General features: G+C 38.8%; 1 long non-coding RNA gene across 1 annotated transcript in view; it reads right to left on the bottom strand.

Annotated features, from left to right (window-relative positions):
• LOC134552944 (uncharacterized) overlaps positions 1-22,418 on the bottom strand; it is a 145,637-nt gene that overhangs the window by 26,201 nt on the left and 97,018 nt on the right. Inside the window, exon 7 of the long non-coding RNA XR_010080989.1 lies at positions 6,183-6,284. This is a non-coding gene — a long non-coding RNA (uncharacterized LOC134552944). The remainder of the gene's footprint in view (positions 1-6,182; positions 6,285-22,418) is intronic.

The raw sequence follows: 22,418 nt of genomic DNA, 5'->3' as shown, positions 1-22,418 counted from the left end.
GGAGAGGAGAGGAGAGGAGAGGAGAGGAGAGGAGAGGAGAGGAGAGGAGAGGAGAGGAGAGGAGAGGAGAGGAGAGGAGAGGAGAGGAGAGGAGAGGAGAGGAGAGGAGAGGAGAGGAGAGGAGAGGAGAGGAGAGGAGAGGAGAGGAGAGGAGAGGAGAGGAGAGGAGAGGAGAGGGAAAAGAAAAGAAAAGAAAAGAAAAGAAAAGAAAAGAAAAGAAAAGAAAAGAAAAGAAAAGAAAAGAAAAGAAAAGAAAAGAAAAGAAAAGAAAAGAAAAGAAAAGAAAAGAAAAGAAAAGAAAAGAAAAGAAAAGAAAAGAAAAGAAAAGAAAAGAAAAGAAAAGAAAAGAAAAGATAAAAGAAAAAAGAGAAGGAAAAGAATGAAAACAAAAAGCGAAGAAAGACTTCGAGTTCTTTGTGAAATGCTGCCATCTATGGAGTTCCAGTCGACACTGCTTTCTGTGGAGATGTCAAGGAAAACCACAGGCAGGTTACCTCACAACGTGGTTGGTCCTGTAAATGAAAGTTTTTTTCATCAACAATAATACAAATTGTAGCTTTGGCTATAACGTTAATTTGGCACTAGCTTCTACCACAACTATTTATTGAATGTATAAGCAGCATTTTCAGTTATCTACTGCAAGGTTTTCCTGTGATTTCTTGGGGACATGTATTGATATCAAGACATTGTGTTATCCTGTTTTTATTTACACTGGTTTCCCAAATTTCAAGGCATACAAGCAGAAATCCTTCCTGTTGCTCCGTGTACATATCCCTGAGCATACTATTGCCCACATTCTCAAAATGACCAAATAAATAAGCAGCTAATTATAATTTTCTCAAGTTACCTTTATTATATCTAAAAATTAATGCATTTGACACTTTAAAAATATTATAAACACACACATCACTCCCTCTTTAGCATTTCTGCTAATGATAAAGCAGCAGCTGCACCTGTGGGTAAGACAAGCAGACAGAAAGATGATAACTTTGAAGAGATAGAAGTATTAGGACTATTTGTCAGCTGTAACAAATAATAACCATATCAAAAAAAGCCCAGTTTGGAAGCTACTCAGATCTTCAGGAAAAAATGGTTCTCATCCAGTACTGCAATGATCTGAATCCTCTTTATCATACCCACTAGAGGACAGATACAAATGAAAATCAGGGGTCATTTTGCTTGCTTAAATTTTGATTAAGTGATGTATTTAATCATTAAGGTAGACATAAGCATAAACAGCATTAATTCTATGGCTGATGAAAATCTGGACCCCCAAGGTTATCTTGTCTTCAGAGGCTGTGATGTAAAGACAGAAGAGAAACAGTACACGGGAATTCTGAAAGATGCCTCTTTGAAACAGTGCTGCTCAGGCCTGTTTTACAGAATCACAGAATCACAGAATCACAGAATCACAGAATCACAGAATCAATTAGGTTGGAAAAGACCTCTGAGATCCTCAAGCCCAACCTATGAGCCAACACCACCATGCCAACAAGATCATGGCACAAAGTGCCACGGGACATTAAACACCTCCAGGGATGGTGACTCCACCAACTCCCTGGGCAGCCAGTTTCAATGCCTAACCACACCTTCTGTGAAGAAATTCCTCCTAAAGCCCCTAAGTTGTCTCTTGCTTATCACAGTCTTCCCTTGCCATCCACTCCCACTTGTGAAATGTCTCCAGCAGAGGTACTTCCCACGGCTGGAAAGGTGTGGTAGGAATAACCCTCATCCAAGCCTGTTCTGAAAGACAGGGCCAGTTCAGCTCTCATCCCAGGGGGTCAGCTGTATCAAATAGAAGGACATTTGTGGAATGAAAAATAATATCAGCCCTACATTCTCCAGCAAAATACCTAGCAAAATACTTCTTTTGAGTAAGACATTCTCTTATTCTATCCAAATTGCTCAACGCCAGCAAATCTTTATTATCCTAACCATGAGTTAAGCTATCTGCAGGCAAAACATTGCCTCTTCCATTTTGACTCCCCACAGGTCCTTTTCAAGTGTTTACCATCTTTACACACTGCATTGACTTCAGAGGGTGGCACTTGTCTAGCAAACTGTGATGGATTAATCACCCCTGCAGCACAAGTATCAGCAGACCAAGTTACTAAACCTCTCTCCTTCTCCAAGTCATTCAACAGGAAAATGTTAGAATCAGTGGAGATGCATTAACAATTAATTCTATCAAAAGCAGAATAAGAATTTCTAAATGAAATTAAAATCTACCTTCGAGAGTAAACCCTGCAGAGATCACAGATGAGACAGTTCTAGAGAATTGTCCGGAGGCAGAGATTGTTTTAAGAAATTTATCCTCCCGTTTGACTTCCAGCTCCCAAACACATACCCTATTCCTGTGCTTTAGAGAGGACACAGTGGCCAAGTGTCCACTAGCAGCAGCCCAGAAGCAGGAGAAGGCATACTAAGCTTCTAAATTCTGCCTTCATTGCACAGCTGGTGAGGCAGCCACATCTACCTACGGTGCTTAAAAAGGTGTGGCAGCTCTACTTGTCTGGCTCTTGGTGACAGAAATTCTAAGACGGTCCTTCTGGGTTTTCCTATTTGCCAGCTCACAACGATCATCATATATGAGGTGTGAAAATATTTGCCAGCCCACAACAAATAAAAGGTGTGATAATAACCACGTACTGCTTTTGGAATGATCTTGTTGGCATTTAGTTCAAACCCATCTGAACAATGCTGGCTCAGATGATGCTGCCAGCATTGCAGCTGGTGTTTTATTGGGACAGGGCCCAGTTTGTTGCACTTCAGTGAGGGAACCTCTTTCTCACTGCACCCAGTGTGGAGCCAACGTCAGGATGCCAGGCTATGGCCATGGCACAGGGACAGAGGGCAGAGCTGCCAGGCTCTGCACGTGCTTTGAGGAAGGACCACAAGCCCGGGGCTTAGTGGCCATTGGACTGAGGGCCACAACAAATGAGGCAGGGTCCAATTGCTCTCCCATCTACCTCATGCAGAAATGACAGCAAGCAGGTGGGCAGGACTGGTTGCAAGCGCTAGAAGGGTATGGAGAGTGAGGCACTGGTCTCCTGTGCTGAGGTGTGGCAGCTGTTCAGATTTAGGGCTGGGCTCATACGCACAGCTAATCAAATGCAGCCGAGACTGATTGTGAGTGCTCAGATGTGTCACCTGCTCCATTATTCTCCATAGTTAAAAATCCCTGTGCTGAGGGGTGAGGACTATTTGCCTACCATATATTGTCATGTAGGTGCAGAATCACCCACTGCCCTGAAATGGAGCATCACCACAGATAACTTGTTTAAATAATATTGGTAACGGCGGCTGGGGAAGGAGAAAAGGTCCCATTACACTCACCAGCAAACAGGGATATCCATTCATGAACAAGAACATGCACAAATGATATCTATTTGTCACTTGTTGCATTAATTACTTGACTTTTTCAATGTTTTCTGTCACCAGAGGAGTCAGGACAAACTGTTACTGAGGAGACCAATCACCACAAATGAGACAACGTGAACAGATCACCAAAACCTTGCAGGTTGGGAGAGAACATCCAAACAGCTGTTGAATGCCTGCATATAATGAATCATGGATTGCTATTACCTCACCAAGGGGAAAAATTTATCATATTTATCATCTATTGCAGTTGAAAGACAATTTGGCCATTCTGAAGTATCTAAGATTCTTGCTTTTAATGAAATAAATCCTTCCCACAGCCTATTTCCCCTCCAATTTCCCTGCTTCGCTGCACAGAGTCAGGTTTGCAAATATTTATATGCAAGAGAAGTTCCTTGGCTGACAAATCTCTCCCAGTCACTGAGGGTAACTCCACTTTGCCAGAATGAACCAGTAAAGTTCTTGTTGGTGAAGGTACTGTACATGACAGGATGTGTCTTACTCAAGAATTCAGATGTCACCCACCTGCCATTAGGTACAATGCACACTTTTATGGCCAGCGCAACTGCCTGGAAGGCAGAACAAAATATGAATAACCATTTCCCAGCTTGTTTTGTTCAGCTGTGAGTCTTCTCCATTGCTGAACTGCTTCAGATATTAAAATAGAATAACTAAGGCTGGATCACATATGAAGCGGTATCAAGCAGGAATACTAAGCAGTAACATACGTGAATAAAAAAGTGATTGCAATAAGTATGAGCCAAATAAATTAATATTTTGCCTTGGATAGGATTCTTTATGTTTGGTAACTATTGCTTGTGCTGATGATATAACACATGCTGACACCAAATATCAATTCTAGGTAAATCCAATTAAGCCCAGAAGCAAAACAGCTGGATTAGCAGTTCACTGCATAAATTATTTTTCTTCCATTTACTTTGTCTTTTTGCAAATGAGCCTTTTAACATAAAAAAATTTAGTACTCAAGTTCCCTTTTGCTTATTAATCCCAGAAGCCTAGAATGAAGAAGAAGATAAAAATGTACTTTCTTCCTTTGTTCTTTGTGGACATATGCTGTTCAGCTCCCTTGTGTAGTCTCCCCAAATTGCAGGTAGTTTTCATTTTTCTTTGAATAAGTCACTCACATTGCACCCACAATAGTGTCAGACCAAGAAATCCATTTTTTTTTTCAATTTCCAGGTGATGCATTAATGCATGGTTATTTTATATTTTATATTTTTAAAAATTTCCTGATTCTCTATTAAATGAATATAAAACTGGTAAGGCTGGAGTTGAACATGTTTACTACTGCTTTTTTCCAGTTGCAACAACATAGACTATACAGGAATTGTTTTATTTGATTTTTTTTCCTTATTGTTTTTCTTCATTATACGGCTGTCAGCGTAAAGGGCAATGTAGAGATTGGGAATCAATACATGCTACTCCTGTAGATACACAAATAATCACAAATTGTAATCATTGATTGATTTTCAGCATTCTGATAGTGACACATTGAGTGGAAGGGACTCTGATCTCAGTTGTGCTAGGGGAAATCTAGAGCAGTGATTCACAGCTGGAATTGTAATAAAGACCTGCCTGAGAAATGCATCATTTCAGTCAATGAAACATGTAACGTATTGTTGGGGAAAATTACTTTTCCCTTCTGCTCATGATCAGGGCTGAGAACAGCAAGCATTCAAGCAGCAGAGCCATGCTTCAGCCTCCAAGGTTGAGTGCCACCAGTTCAATTCATGGCTTACTCCTGAGCCCATATCAAACACACTGCTCCTGGCATTACCACACACAGGCATTCCTCTCCCAATCCCCTCAGAGAATATCAGTTTGAGATCCCCATTCCTCTAAGCCTTTATTTTCCCAGAGACCTTTCATGTCATGCATCCACAGGAGCCTAACATCCAGCTTTCCTGGTGAACAGGTCACACGTGGGTATCTACAAGCACCACCCAGAACAGAGGGTCACAGTCCAGGTGAAAGATACCCACACGCCAGATGTCAGACCAGTTGGTGGTACACTGTACGGACAAATATATCTTGGTAGATACCTACATGTATATAAAGATAAAATGATGAATAGAAGACCACTAAATTATGCCTACTGTGCAAAGTGATTTTTAAAATATTGTTTTTGTCATATGTCTTTATACCTATTATGAATCTTTAAATATATATATATATATATCAGTTCTTTTTCCTTAACCAGATTGTGAGATGATGAAATATTTTGGCTTTGTTATGAATGTAGAAGAGCTGTTTTTTTGTACGAGGTAAAAGAAGGAGACAGACTATTGTTAATAGTATGTTTCTCTTATTTTCCAGTAGTGGGAAAACATTTCTTTTTCCTATTTTTCTTATGTAAAATACCTTCCATATAAAGACTGATACTGCTTCCACTGGCATAGAGAGTAGCTTTGTTGTGGACTTTCCTGGGGGCAGATTAGTCATAGATCAATTTTATAAACAGGTGTTATCTTAAGAAGATATAACTTTGGAGAGATAGCTCTGACCTGTATCAGCTGATTTTCAAAATAATAAATCCTTTTTCCTGAAAAACAGAGTGAAAGAGTGGAACACACAAAGTATCCATGGTGACACGAAGAAACCATTTGGCACAGAATGACATGTGATTCTAAACTTTCAGAAATCAAAGACAAATGAAGAGCTATTAATTCTGGCACGAAAACTTCCGTGCCTGACGTGCTTCTCCAGCATTCTCGAATTCATCTATTTGCGAGTGACTAATGCAAATATTTTCTTTAAAATAAATACATGCAAAAAATGCTTACTTGTCACCAAATTGATGATTCTTGTGGGTCCTTTCTGACTCAGGCTGAATATTCTGTAATTCTAAACTGGCATGGCTTGAAAGAATGCCATTATTTGAAAAACTGGAGAAAGAGGACAGGAGAAGGAAAAAAAGATTATTAACTGAAGTAGTAACTTTTTTTCCACCCTAGGTAAGAAGCATTGGCATTAGTATTCACAAAAATGGTGATTTTTAGTTTGACGCACATTCATATCTGATTCCTTAATTTACACAGAAGAATAAATTTCACTTTTTCTCACTGCTTTTGTTTGTGGTAAAATTAGAAATTTTCACACTCCATCAATTAGTGAATACAAAAAATATCAGCTGGCAATCTCAATAAAATTAAACTTACTTTGCAGGAACAAAATGCCTTTTTGCTTTGTTTATAAGCACTATAATATTGTTGAGGATACAGAATCCTGCTGCCACTGCCTTGTGGCAGCCAAGGGCCTTGGCTATGGCAGGGAAGGTGGCAGCTCTATGGAATGCCCCGTGTGATGCCCTCAGTGGCCATTGGTTCTGCCATGGGTAGTAAATATAGACAGATTAATCTTCTGACACCGGATTAGACAAGTGGAATTACAACTGGTGACACAAAAAATTATAATAAAATAAAAACCTCAAAAATTCAATATGTGTATGAAGAATTCCTTGTTATTCATTGAAGGCGTGAACTGGAAAGTTGGAAAAATAGCAAGGTACAAGGGCAGTGTAGCACACTAAGGGGATATGCTCAAATTTTTCATCTTGATCTCTGAAAAGAAGAATTAACTTTATATTATCCATATGAACTTGTGTATCTTCATGATACTCTTATTTTTTTTTCTTTTAATCTGGCTAATACACCTTCAGTAATCATTTAAGGTTTTACTTTTAGAGAAATGTTCCTGGAGAGTGTTCATTTTACATTTTACATTTTTTACATTTGAATATTGAAAACCTTCAGATTTACCTTTGAAGATTTTGATTCATAGATGACAAGTAAAAAAAAAAGCCCTGATAGGGAAGTTCTGATGACTCTGCACAATTACCTGCTGAGCTTCCATCCTGAAATGGACATTGATATCATGACAACATCTGAATGTGTGTATTCAATCACTGTCCTATACTACTGAGTATTACAGTGACATCAGATAGCCTCTCAACCCATTATACCCCTATTTTTTTACCACCTCCTCAGTCTTGCTGTCTATTCTCAAAGCAAATTAAATGTTTTGTCAGTTAACATCCCCCAACTTTTCTTTAATAAAACTACTTTACTTCTACAAAGCTGTGCTCACCAGAAAGGAGCTGAAATTGTTTAATTTTCAATTTAAAAGTACACATCTATCCATGAGGCCTGAAAGCATAACTAAAGCAACGGGTTAGGTATTTCTCTAGTATGTGTCCTCATGATACAAGTGTTGGAAGAAAATTATAAAGTTGTGAAGTGTTTCCCAAATTATCAGTTTCCCAATTTCACAAATTATCAGAATAAATTTTAAAGTCCCTTTACTTAAGACAAAAATATGCAAGAAGCTGTTTGGGGAGATGTGCAATGCTGTGTGATGCTACAAATAATGATACTGTCAAACTGTGCATTTTCTGTTATCTGGTGACTGGAAACCAGACACAAAAAGGCAATGCCATTTGTCCTTGCAGTGGTTGCAAAGAGCTGCAATTTGAGAGGTGATCTTCCACGTTGAATGTTCTTCTATTCTCCTATACCCAGTTCAAATACAGTCATTCTGCACACGACTCTAATGGACCAAACTGTTGTGGCAGTGTGTGAGGTCCATGTGGGATGTCCTCTGAGCTCAGTACCAGTGTACTGAACAAGGATCTCAGATGTAGATGCAGGCATACTCTTTATCCCTACCGTGCCTCCCAAACACTTAAAAGTATTTACATGGCAAATAACCCAATGCAGTGGGCGTGTTTCCTGCACAAGAACTACAAATTTTCTTCAATTCAGGCTGCAACACAGCACTTCTCAGCTTTTACAGTCTTCAGAAGAGAGACTCTCCTTGAAGAATGAGGGATTTCTCTCACAGCTGTGATTTAGTCCATCATGAAATATGTATCCCTAAGGTTTCCTGTCCCAATTTTTTAAGAAAACTCCTACTTTAGGCAGCATTAACCTCATTTTTATATTTCAATAAACCCTGAATAGATAGCAGCTGGTGATCTTTGATTTATTTTAAAACATCTTTTCTTGACTGCTTTCTTAAAGTGAGTACTTGCTGGTTTAAAAGTCAAGTTGGCAACTCGACTTCACTCAGAGATTATTAAGGGATGGATTTTTTTGTGTCTGGGTTCACCAGTGCAAGGGAATGCAGCTCACGTGGGACTGTTCGCTAGCAGTGCTAACCACACTGCATAACAGCCAGTAGATGATGGGTAATAAGTGATGTTACCAGTGCTCAATCCCTTTTTTTCTTCATGGCAGTATCTGAAACAAGGCTAATAATGCCAAGGGTGTCATTTTGGACTCCATATGGGCTGCTCACTTAGGAGTTATATTTGATGATCCTTGTGGGTCCCTTCCAACTCAGAATATCCTGTGATCTTCTGACAGAAGCTATTTTGCAACTGATGCTATCATGATATTCACTGCTGGTTCCTGTCTATATTCAACTCATCATTCAGTGTGCAAAGCTGTTTTTAAAACCCCTTGTCCCTCTGCCATGTATATGTTGATGTATATATATATCATATATATATACATATATATATATGTGTGTATATATATATATATATGTGTGTGTGTATATATATACATATACACATATATATATATATTGATATATATATGCCATATATATATGGATGTTTTTATATTTCACTTTTCTTTCAGAAACTCATCATTACACATAATAAATCAGAATGGAGGAGTACTCTGCTCTAACTGTGCAGTTTGGAAGGTAAATCATACTGCAAACTTCACTCTCTTTGTGTTAATTATTTGTGAAAAATATTTTCACTGGCAGCAATAAGTAATTGCAATGCTACCTGTTGTTAATAAGAAGGTTGAATGTGCATTTATCACACACATCAAAAAACAGCCAGCAGATACTCTAACTCATAATTCTGAAAATATATTGCAACAGACTTTTTATTTATAATATGTAAACAAACTATATGTATTGGAATACTAGACACATTGATAAGTAGAACTTTTTCTCCATTTAAATAAATCTGGCAGTACATGATTAAATTGAATTTTCTCCACTTCTTGCTTGGATAAAATGCAATACTTGCTAAACAACACATAACCTCAGCATATTTCAGCAAGGATTTAAAACATGTGAGATACTAAAGAAAACACAGCTCACCAGGTCTTCATGTCGTCAGTGCTACAACTCAATAGTGGAATACCATGAAATATTTTTAATTGTATTTTAAAAAACCCAGACACTCAAAATCTTTTTGCAAGTTGTTAACCGATCTAACCCACACTCTCACTGATTTATCAGGTCGCATCATTCAACAACTCAGGTTAAAATATACTACTTCTAATAGTAATAACAGCAATAATAATACACAGTTATGTGGTGGTGCCACAGCCTGGATTCTTTAAGCTTGCTGGCAAAGCACAGCTCACATTACTGAGGTTGTCAGAATTTGTCTCCTTGTTAAGGTTTGGAAAAAGGTAAAAAAATCTTAATCAATTGCCAACACCATGCAGTTCCACAGCTAGCCTCTGGAAGACATTGCAAAATAAAGTCACAGAATGCGATTAACAGGAAACACAAAAAGTTTTAGTGTTTTTAGGAAAAGAGAAAAATAAATAAAAGCTCTTCAGGAAGCTTAGAGACATTATATAGAATTTTCCACTGGAAAAAGAAAGAAAATCCAAGCAAGACTGGCTAAGTTTTCACTGCTTTATAAGTAACTTTTTTTTACATTTTATTTACCCAGAATTATGTTATTTTTATGTCCCGATTCCAAGAAATCTGGTTAGTAAAGTACCAGATTCTTTTATTTGATTTTATTTGATTTCATTTGATTTCATTAGGGACCATCAGCCTTGCTGCTTAAGTGCCCGACTACTGTTTGCAGTTAAACATTCATTAGGGAATCCCCAGTGGGTTCATTCATTTCACTGAGGTCCAATTACAGTGCCACAAAAGCAGTTTTTGCAGCAATTAGCTGATTTTTTTCCTGTTTATGTTCTGTGTCTTTAGGAAGAGGACTATTTTGCGGAGGTCAGATTTTTAATTAGGCGCAATTTAGGGCCAATAAGAAAACTGATAATTTACTAAGTAGCTATGGTGGACCTAACTGCTCGGAGCAGAGGTAAATAACACAACAGGGACCCCAGGAACAAGCTCTCCTGGTGTGCAGGGCTGGGAGCCCCACGGAGTAAGGAATAGATTTTGTGTTAAACAGCTGTCAGGGCCCTCACTCCGTCGCCTGTGTCGCCAGCCGGCCTCACCTCCAGAGCCACCACACCATCAGCAGTGGGTGCAGGGAGGACAGTCTGAAAAAACACCCACAGAGAGCTGCTGGCTTCAGGTGGCTGCAAAAAGATCTCAGGGTGAAAGAAAACAACAAAAACCATCAGGTTCCGCTCCCTGAATATTTGGCAGCACCTTTGCTGCACTCCGTGAGACAAATGACATTCGAGGGTGTGCGAGGCATGCTCACAGTCACTAGGAGGATGTTCTCACCAAAGTGGATTACTATGTGATAGCCTGGATTTCTGCAAAGGTCTGTGGTTTCTGCCCTCTAACGAGGCACTTTATTTTTTCAACTGTGCACAAGTCCTCTTACACTTTGGGAAATTAAAAACAGTGAGAGTTGATGAAGAGAACCCATTTGAAGTGAGACCGTCATAGAATCATAAAAGTCTTCTTAAAAATTCTAAGCAGACTTGACACCTCAAGATCTGCTCATCTAAAGACCATGATATTTGAATATCAGCCATTGTATCACAAATTTCTGAAGAGAGTCACTGCTGGCTGAAATGTCTCTCTCATTCAGGAGATAGGTAAGGAGGGGCCAGAAGGTCACCACATTTTTTCTTCAACCCTTGACCCAGCACTCATCTGCAAAGTTGTAGCCAGGCATGTAAAAAATCAATACTATCAAGAAGTGTATGTTACAAACATTGAAATTTCTTTGCCACTGACCATTCCTGGCAGGATTTATAAAAACAAAAAAAAAGAGTAGGGCAGAAATTCCTGTATTTTCTAGTGAGAAGGAAAATGTTCAATTAAGCTGTAAATGTGCAACGAAAATGTATGATGGGTTCGCCTCTGAGTGTATCCAAAAGTATAACAACATAATCATTTTGGAAAACTTGGTATCTTGATTAAAACACTCTCTAGATCATGGCTCTTGTTCTTCCCATGAAAACTCCTCATACTGGTATGCAGTCAATAACCATGGATACAATTTTTAGGTTCATTTCATTAAAAACAAACAAACACCTGGAGGAAGTATAAGTTTTCAGAAAATTTTAGTTCTCTAAAATCTGTAATTAGGCAGTTATTCCCTTTCCTATTATTTATCCAAAAAAGCGTCACTTCCTTTTTTTTTTTTTTTTTTTCCAACTCATCAGTTTTTCTTGTACACAGAGACAAGATTGAAAAATGGTGGCTAAAAAACCCCAAGAAATTAAGCAGTTACCTTTTGAGAAGCTGAAACCAAACTCTCAGATCAGTGGTAAACCAAAGAACATCTCTACAAGGTGGTCTGAAAGGAATCTATGCTGTGGGTGTATAGACAGTGACTCTATGGTCTAAGCTACCTAATACAATGTAAATTCTGTTCATACTTGCGTGCTACTTTCAGTGAGCGGGCTTTAAACCCATAAAGTAACAGAATAACTGGAGTGCCTGAATTCTTTCCACCCAGTCAAACATGCATAGAGCTGAGGAAGGCTTGCCTTTTCTTATATTTTTAAAAATATTTTCTAAATTTCAGAGAAAGATTTGAGGGTTCTGAAGCAAATGAACAGTTTTGTATGTTATTACAAGAATACAATACAATAAGAAACACACTTTGCAACATTAACTCCTAATTACTTTGGAAAGCAAATTTCATTTGGAGTCCAGCTTGACTTGCAAAGAACTCAGGGTGGTAATTAATAACAATCAGCCACTGAAGTAACTTTGTATAAATAATGTGCTGAACTATGTCCCAAAAGGACTAAAACAAACACAAGGACTTCAGCATGAACTCAGCCAAATGAAAAAAAGAAAAAAAAATATTGCAAGTGACTTAATTTTCTACTTTTTACGCTTAGCTGTTCCCTCAGTGTATTACACATCATATCTCAAAGGCCAGGTTTTTTGTCATTAACATAATCAGAAATGCAATTTTATAATAAAAGTCATATAAACAATGAGCTGAGGGCAGTGGGGGGGGACAGGTGTCATCTACAACATGTAGCTCTAATGGAAAGACAGATACAATTAAGTGACAAGGAAGGATTACTATTACAGTGAAAATAACTTCCAAATCCATGAGATAGACATTTTCACAGCTCAGAGAGGCATCCCAGTCAAATATCCTGTTATTTGCCAGTTCATATCCCTCTGCACAGGGAGAACAGTAGGGCAGCAGGGTATAGGGACAGAAATAAGCTGTTAGACCATAGGATCAGAGGTCAGTTTGGGTCAGTTCAGGTCAGAGGAGACCAAATCCAACCTCCTGCTCAAAGCTGGGTCAACTAGATTCATTATTTTGTGACAGCATATACATAAACTAGTTCAGCTAGAACAACAAATATATATGAAATAACATATTTATATGTGTATGTATGTATACTAATTATAGATATTAAAAAGTTTTATGAGTTAATCCTGGCTTCTTAAGGAAATTAATGATATCACACTCTTTATAGTTACTGTCAGGTGTAGGCCCATTCCATCCCCATTAGGAGAAGGTTTAGAGGTGTGAGGGCTTAAGGACACAGAGAGGAACAGTGGTGTTATGGAAAGCCCAACTGTAAAAGAAGCTTCAAACAAAAATTTTACCTTAGTAGAGCCAGCATAAACCAAATATCAAACCTGAAAACATTGAGAAGGTGGCCTCATATTGCTTCCTTTTAGATATCCCATCTCTTCCTTAGATGCAGATGGAAAACAGAATGTCAGGCTCTGAAGGGTCAAGCACTCAACACTTCCAGTTTAACTAAAAGCCCAAAGTAATGGAAATCCTGTAAGAAAGGGAATTTTCTGCCATCTGCAGGATAGGTAGACAATTTGAGGTGGTCTATTGAGGTGGTCAATGAGGCAATCTATTTGAGGACCATCTCAGGCCTTCAGATTTTCTTTCTTTCTGCATAACAACTTACAAGAGGATCCAGCAGTTCTGGACTTTCTTGGAGGTTAAAGAAGACTGCTTATCCTAAAGCTTTATTTCATCATCCTGATCTTCTTCCTGTGAAAGCTTTCCCAAAGACTTCAGCTGCAGAGGGACCAAGTCCTGGAAAGCAGCATTGAAATCATTTCAAGGGCAAGTGATTAATCATTTTTTGCAGGTATTTCTTCCATGTTTCTATACTGGTTTGAAGAGTCCAACACAACAGTCAGGCCACAATCTGCATTGTGGTGTTCACCTGTTCAGCCTTTCTCCTCAGACAGAATTTTAAAATCCAATAGATGCCAATTCTGCATACAATCCTATAAAAATTTCTTAATTGTTTAATTAAGCTTAAAATTATATTTGGCAGCTTGTTAGGCCAGAACAAGCTTGTTAGGTTGAGGTCATCTGATATTTAAAAACTAACGAGAACACATAACTGCTTTATTACTTTACCCGTGCATCTCAAAACTGACTGCTAAACATTCATGTACCACAAGAGATGTACAAGGTGGGTACAAATCTTTTTTAGCAATCTGTCAACAACCTTTTAGGAAATACAAGAGGAGAACAAATAGAGAATCATTTTTAACACAGTAAGAGCCTTTGAAGGTTCTCCTGACTTCAAACATCAGAGGCAAGAACAATCTTAATAATGAACAATCTTAATACCACAGAATAACCTGTTCCACTGAGATACACTGCAGGTCTAGCATTACTTCATTCAGCATGTACATGAAGTGCAGCGATGATACTTTTGGACAAAACACTCTCATGTGTAAGAAATCACTGCTAGGTGTGTTTGTTAGGCACCAGGAAATTCACTAAGAAATCACATTTCCTAATTACAGGATACCTGCAGAGTCAGAAAATTTATCAGTTTTACTTAAAGTATTTTGTCTGTCACTGTGTTTTCCACAGAGAAAAACAAACCAAAATATTTCCTTTCTTTTGCCCTGTGACTGTCATTACACAAATGGTAGCTACTACATTCTGATTACTGATCTGCACATTAGAAAAAGAAGGTGGGTCAAATATGGTCAAGTAGCCAATTTTCAAATATGATTCGTCTATTTGACCTAATATTCTAAAATTTTCAACTGACTTTAGCCCTCATTCTGGGTGAACAATCAGTAATTTTTTAATAAACCTGTTTTCAATAAAGGAAGAATTAAGGGGAGGAGCAGAGGGGAATTGAGAAAATTAGCAGTTCAGCTGATTTGCTAAATTTTGAAACAACAAAAAGAAGTACAGTCCAAGGTATAATAACTTTTAGATACAAGCAAGCCAGAGCAATATTTTCCACCTGAACTATAAAACCACATATTGAAAACTAACTTCAGTGCCAAGTTACATGCCATGGAATCATTCCACATTTAATGAAATCAGATGGGGTGTAAGGCTAGAAATCTGACCTTGGTTTTAATTTGAAGCTGACAAAATTTAGCTGTAAAAAAGCATGTTTCCTTTTTAATAGTGTGATGTACTGTGCATTTATTCAAATACCATAACTATTACAATCATCATCTGGTCTCTGTTTCATCTGGGTTTTTTTTCTGAAATTATTTCATCTGTTGTTTCCAAACCTAAATTGTCAGCAACATCAAGTCATTCAACATTCATTCCTTGTTCAGATAGTGTCCTTAGAAAAGACAAGCTACAAAATTATTAAACAACATATATATACCAGCAAGTCTCAAGAGCCTACGGTGTGCTCCTAAGAGCAACAGAGTTGACAGAGGGATTCAGATATTCAGGTGACTTCAGAATAAATCCTTTATCTGAACATTACCTTTAACATTCATCTTTTACTTTAAAGAAATAGGAAGAGGACTCCCATTTCTCAAGTCTGCAGTCACACAGACAGGAGGTGTGAAAGGCTAAGTACTGTGACACATGAAAGCAATCCACCACATCTTTCCTGTAAAACTTTTCCCAAGTAATTCCAGCACCAGAAGATGATAAGACAAGCATATGTGTAGTACATCATATTGTCTAGAAACTGCTTGTTTGCTGCTAGTCTAGCAGAAACACTCCCAAAGCTCTCCATGCTTTCCCATCATTTGCCATGATGATATGTAGTGTGGTGAATTGCTGTCAAGATGGTGAGGCACTTCTTTGTGTGACAGATTCCATGAGTAAAGCTAGCTGTGCCAGTATGGACAAAGTCTTCCTCAAAACAACAGGACTGGTAACACCAATGCCTCTGACAGGCCCTTGTCTCTTTTGACCATCTCCCTTTCTGCTTTTCAACAACTCTCCCTGTTCATTGCCAGTCCAGAACCTCTCCCCACTGACAAAACTGCAGGCAATAGTGGAGTCACCAGCTGAGAAGTCAGGTGGGAGCCCTATCTGCCAGCTCCTGCCTTCCAGGCAAAAGACCAGGATATTACAGACAGCAATGCAACATTACCAGCTAGAAAAGAGATCACTCAGGAGCACATCCCCAGAACCTGTAACACAATAGAATAGACCCAGCTAGTGAGAACCATGGCGCTTGACATCAGCTCTGTCACTGAACACGAGAGGAGGAACTCTGCTTCCTTGCCTTTTAAGAAGAAGTGTTTCTTCCACTCTAGGCAGACAGGGTAGAAACAGCCACAAACAGACCGTGGTTGTAACTAGTTCAGATCTTTGTTTTCTATAGTGAAAATAATGTCCCCACCACAGGACCATCTTTATTCTCCCACTTCTCTCCTCTGGTGATCTGGTGGTCCAGCCTGAATCTTCATGTTGTTTGTGGGAAATTGGCCAATCTAAAAGTATCAACTCTGAAAACATTTCTAAGAAGCATCTTGAAGAACAGTATCCCTTTTACACCCATTTGCAGCTTTTTGTAGCTGTAAAATCTGGAAAGAAAGGACAGGGCTTGCCACTGGAAAATATTACAGCTCCTTAGTGGCAGAGATTTTGCCACAAGACAGCATCTAGCAGAGCACAATTCCTATAGCATCCCAGATCCCACTTGCAGGCAATGCTAGTTTAAAAGCTCAGGTTTGTGACCTGCTCTCCGCCTGAATGCAGCACACACTCGATTTATTGCAGAGCAGCCTCAAAATCTGCCAACTACTGTGACAGCGACATGGTGTTTATTCAGTAAAAGCTGCTGTTTACTCAGGAAAGCCCTCAGCTATCTCCTGCCCAGCTGGGGATCTCTGTTCCTGGGGAAAATCTGAAAACACATACAGAGTGCCACAGGGAGCTCAGTGACAGGCTGGTCTTTCACAGTTTTCTTTACCTGTCTGTGATTGAGGATGATTCAGTCTGTCCTTAGACCTGGCCTTTCTCCTCTCCCCCCACTCTACCTTGCAGAAGTAGAAACTGGTAACTGTTGGAAAGACTTAACCTCCTGGAAAATGTGGCTTGTTACCAATTGCTGAAAGCACATTGAGAGTTCCATTTCACAAGCCATTAGACAAACCAACCCTTTAGACTTTGAACAGCCCTAGTGACAAGTCACTCCTTCCCAGTCCATCCATGACACAGTAAATACGACCAGTGCCTGCTAGAACCACATCAAAGCAGCACACTGGCCCTGAATATTCATTGGGAGCCATAGAGTAACCCCCAGAAGTGGGCAATGACTCCCAGAGTCCACATTCACAGCAGTTTCTACAAATTAAGACTGGAGTACACATGTTGGCAACTGTGTAAATCTCGGATAAATGTTTTATTCTGCTGCCATGGGAAGAGTGCTTGGTAAAAAAAACAATTAAAGAGCAGAGAGACAGCTTTGGGAAATGGGCAATATAAAATGTTGTTTGTTCCACTTCCTCGTTTACTTTGTTGCATACATGCTAACTGCAGTGTGAAATTAGATCATTTTGACAGGTAAATAATGCTGAAAACACCATGAGGAGACACAAGTCTTATTATTTTAATACCACGTGTAGTTCTCAAATACTTCTGTTTATGTTCCTCAGATTGTTTTCTGAGTTACTTATGTAACTACTTCTTAAAATGGCCTTGAGTACCTATAATATCCATGTAGAAAGAGGAAACTGCTGGAAAAACGAGAAATATGGCACTAAAAGGAGGAAAAAGAAATAAAATTAAACCTGTTCCATCAAATTTTTCTAAATCAAGAAAATTTTCTGATGAGCAGACAGACATTGATCAGTAGCTTTTGTGCTGACTTGCATCAGTTGACAAGCATTTCATCAAATGGCTTAGATACACAAAATCACTGAATCACAGGCTGGTTGAGCTCAGAAGGGATCTCTGGAGGTCACACAGTCCAGGCCACCTGCTCAAGCAGGGCCATCTGGAGCTGGTTCCCCAGGACCATGTCCAAATTTCTTTTGAGCACCTCCAAGAACGGAGCCTCTCTGGGCATCCAATGCCAATGCTTGGTCACCCTCACAGCAAAACAGTGACTGAAGGAATCATCAGGAGAGGCAGGCTCAGGACATGCCTCTACCATGAAGTACAAATGTGCATGTGCATGTGTGTGCTTGCATTTCACGTGCATGTGTGCAGTCCTGCTACTGCATTTTCTGGCTGGAGCCCAGAGGCACAGTCTGGGGGGGGACAGCGAGTGCTTGCAGGTACTTTCTTCTGAGATGTTTGTTTTTCTTTCTCACTGGTTTCAAACATGCTCGGCGTATCAGTGAAACAAGAGGTAAACATGGTGCCGTCTCAGATTACATCTGTTCCCCAGGCAATCTCCAAAGCAAACATTGGTCTCCCAATGAAAAATACAGCTATTACCCATTATTGGACATATCCAGTCAGTGCCTGACCACCAAGTTGCACAGTTAATGAATCTGTCCATTTCTAATAAAAATAAACCAGACAAAGGATGTGGCCAGCTTAAGCTGAACTTGAAGAGAAGGAGAAAAGAGATTTAATAAAAAAAATACTCAAGGTTGACATTTCCTTTTTATTTGAAACATGGCTTTCTCAGGAATGACATGATCACATAGATACTATTAGTAAAGCCACACACTGGCGCCAGATTTTGAGGTCTTTACCCATATGAGTTAATTTTAGAAGCAGTGAAAACCAAAAGGGAAATTCCTCTGGCCCTGTTATTTCACAGTTCAAGCTTCAAATTAAAGTATTTCAAAACAGAGCATAAAAGTATATCAGTCAAAATTAACCAAGCCACTTCTTATAACACTATAACACTACAACTTTAGCAGAAACAGTACTTTAGGATTGTATCTGTATTCCCTGGTCCCTTTCCTGTCTATTCAAGTTATTTAGAAATCAAGTCAGTTTGTATAAAACAGTGATCAAGAAAAGCTCCAGCAGAAACAGTCTACAAATCAGAGGGTTTTTTAAGAGAAATTTTTACAAGATACATCCTAGATGTTTTCTCTCCAGGGAGTCAGTCAGTTCACATGCAGAAGATTCCTTCCAAGCTGTAATATTTTTTTATTAATACAGAATCAACATTTCTACTGAATATAAATTCAAGCATTTAAAACTTTAAATAATTTAGTTAAGACACATTTCAAATTTACACATTATTTCCAAATGAAAGTTTGAATTTCTTGTTAGAATTTTCTAAAACTGTCAGGGAGGCTGAATCTTCTTTTTCTATTAGGAAGCTCTTTTTTTTGCTGTTGTTTTTTTACCCAAAAAACTCCTAACTAGAAAAAAAAAAAATTACTTGAAAGAGATTTCCCTGTCTTACAATTGACACTGGGAAACTTCAACTACATTATGCTTTCACTGCCTTTTTTCTGCAAAGGAAAATCACACATACTTTCACTTTAAGTATTTTTGATTGACTTAAGGGAAACAGGTTGTGACTAGGAGGAAAGAAAACCAAAGACTGTAAATTCACTTTTGTTCCAAATATTGTGATTTGTGTTCTTCAGTAATGACCTAATGTCCCACAAATAAATTTACCAAATGCAGACAAAACCATGAATGATTTTTATGTTGCAGAAACTGGCATGTTCTGTGCAAACTGAAGATCCCAGGCTTCATATTGTGACAATCTATTGAGAGTTTTTGAAAATAAACCAGTAGTGTTTTTTTCTCCAGTTTCTGGAAGGATTTCAGGATTATGAAACATAACACTTTAATTCTTTTATAGAAATGAAGAAGTTCAGCTGAAGCAAAATCTCTTAGACAGAAGGCAGCGGATATTGCTTGTGTTATCAGTTATCAGTGAGACAATTCTTTCTTCCTCAGCTGACCTAAATGCTCTCTTGGCAAGCAGACAACCCCAAAACCACAACAGGAATGCTGGCAATCAGAAGCGGCTTTCATTGCTTAAAGAGGGCTGCTCTCGCAGCTTGAAAGGTGTTCCATGTCAGCTAATAGCAGTACTGGTGAAACAGGAAAGGGATGTGATTCCGCCTGACCTTTAAGAATGTCTCGTCGGTCTGGTCAGCCTAAATCAAGCCAGAGTTACTGGTAGGGCCTTGAGCCTCCATTAATTTCTGAATGTGTAGGTGAACAAACACTCCCCTCACACTCCCCTGCACACGCAGCTGCTGGGTCATTTGATTCCCTGCCCTACAAAAAGACTCGATTGTGTATCTTGGGTTATGTAACCAAAAAAAAGTGCATTTTATTTCATCTGTTGAAACCAGTTGGGAAGATGCTTTTTTTTCCTTTATCTCTTGTAAATCCAGGGGGGAGGGGGGCAGATGCCTTTTGATAATAGGCCAGCTGTTAAAACCAGGTAGGGCAGTGTTTCTTATCTCTTCCACCACTGTCCACCCTCCAGGGGATATCCTCTGTTAATGGGCCATTGAGGCTCACCAGTGACGACACATTGCATCATCCCACTGTGAGATGCTCCACCCAGTGGGGAGGAGCCAGCCATTCCTACCAAGGTAAAAACTGAGCTGTAGGAACACTAAGCATCCACTTTTCCACTGGATTCTCAGAGGAAGACCTGATTCATCTCACCGCCACTGAACCTGTTTATAGGATCATCTGTACTCCAACAGAACCACATTTGTCACTCTGGGAGGACTTATTTTGACTGCTTCCAACACCCTGACAACAGGGTCAGGTCGTATTTCTGACTCCGTCAGGGTTTTCTAGGACTTTTGTTTGTTTGCTTGCTTGTTTTGTTTTTTTTTTTTATTACTGCATTTGCATTTTTAATATTCCTAGTAAAGAACTGTTACTTCTATTCCCACATTTTTGCCTGAAAGCTCCTAACTGCAAAATTGTAATAATTTGGAAGGTGAGAGTTTTGCATTCTCTATTCTAAGGGAAACTCCTATTTTCCCTGACAGATACCTGTCTTTCTAAACCAAGACATTGTGCTACCCAAAGTTTCTCATAGAAATAGGGTCAGTTTGTGGGAAATGCATTTATTTGTTTGTCAAGCTTCAAAATATCATTTGTAGTATCATATTTGTCTAAAGGTAATGTGTTCCTCTTCTCCCTCTCTTTCTAGACCTTCTGTGAATTCCATTTCACATTTTCATAACCACTGACTTTAAAAATATGAACCAGACATAGACTGTCATGGGATTTTTTGGTTTTAGTGGACTCTCCACAAGGAGGTTGAGCCTGAGACTGCATTTATAGAGAGTCAGCAACAGTAAAGTATATTGTAGTTTCATATCATTCTAATCTAACTCCTCTGTGTCTTGTTATCTACTTCAGCAAATTAGAGTATAAAGTATATAAATTATTGGCAAAAATTAACTGTATATTTCTACTGTAACGAAGCAATTTACATGGCATTACAGGGGGCAGGGGGAAGATTTCCTGTTCAAGATATAAACAAGCATTATTTTGCAATCTTTGGCCTGTAACTGAAAGATAATAGTTTTAATTTGCATTCAAATAAAGTAAATCTCTCAGTGTAAAAGACTTTTTATAGTTCCCATAAACCAGAAACAGATTAAAGTGTAGACAGTGTAAAGAGGACAGGAGGATAAATCAACCAGACAAACAAGATGATAAAAAAAAAGGAAAAATAATCCTTTCTAAATGTTCACTTAGTCAGCTTCACAAATCCTGTGGACTGGACAAAAGTGTGTGTGATCTCTCCAGATTTCTGTCATTAAAGTTTTGGCTTTAGCTCAAAAGGCAAGTACCTTTACTTAAAGATACCAAGCCTGGAAATACTGTGACTTTCTCTTGTTAATTCCAAATCCTTTTATTTGGAGATCCTGCCAATCTACCAGGAAGAAGTTAGTACCATAAGCTCCTTAGGCCAAGTATTTTTGCAAATATGTCAGTATTGTACCTTTACTGTGGCAACATGAAACATGGTTTTCTAGTTCTGAAAGCATAACATGCCTGCAGTTTCCTCTGAAGTCACTCATGATTATCAATGTCCTCAAACTCTGAAGAGACCTACCAGATTTTCCCCCAGGGGAGTCACTGGAATAATGTGTCACTCTCAAAATTATTTTTGCTATTTAATTGGTTATAATTTAATGTAATGTGTGTAAGCAGCTCTGAGAACAGATACCAAGAACAGGACACCCATCTACAGTCCAGCAAACAAAGCATGCAAGATAAATAAGCATGTGTCTCATAACATATTAACTATGAGCCAGACCCCTGATTTTTCTCCAGTGTGCCACGCCTCTACCTGAATGGTCAAGCTGGTTTTCCCTCACAGCCTGGGATTTAAGGTATCCACATGGGAGATGTACTTTCAGACCTCCTATGGGAATAGGAGATTAAAGAGCCTCTGCACCTGGATGAGCACATTAATCACAAGGCTAATTAACAAAAGGTTCATTTCACCTGCTGGCAATGCTTTATGAAAGTTAACCCAGCTCAGCCCTTTAAAAGAAACTCTTTTGGGCCCCTGCCCTCAGGAAAGAGTGCCAGTCCATGGGTGCTGTGGAGACAACATCGACAGCTCAGCTCTGAGAAGAGATAGGATTTGAAGCCACTTCTTCATTAAGAATTTTGTCCTGGTTAGCTGCAGTTCTCTCACCTTTTGCAATTATTCTGCCCTTTGTATGAGCCCTTCTTCTTC

The sequence above is a fragment of the Prinia subflava genome, chromosome 1 (genome assembly GCF_021018805.1).
Source record: "Prinia subflava isolate CZ2003 ecotype Zambia chromosome 1, Cam_Psub_1.2, whole genome shotgun sequence".
Taxonomy (NCBI): Eukaryota; Metazoa; Chordata; class Aves; order Passeriformes; family Cisticolidae; genus Prinia; species Prinia subflava.
The sequence above is the reverse complement of the archived record's forward strand: the minus strand, read 5'-3'. Positions and strand labels throughout refer to the sequence as shown.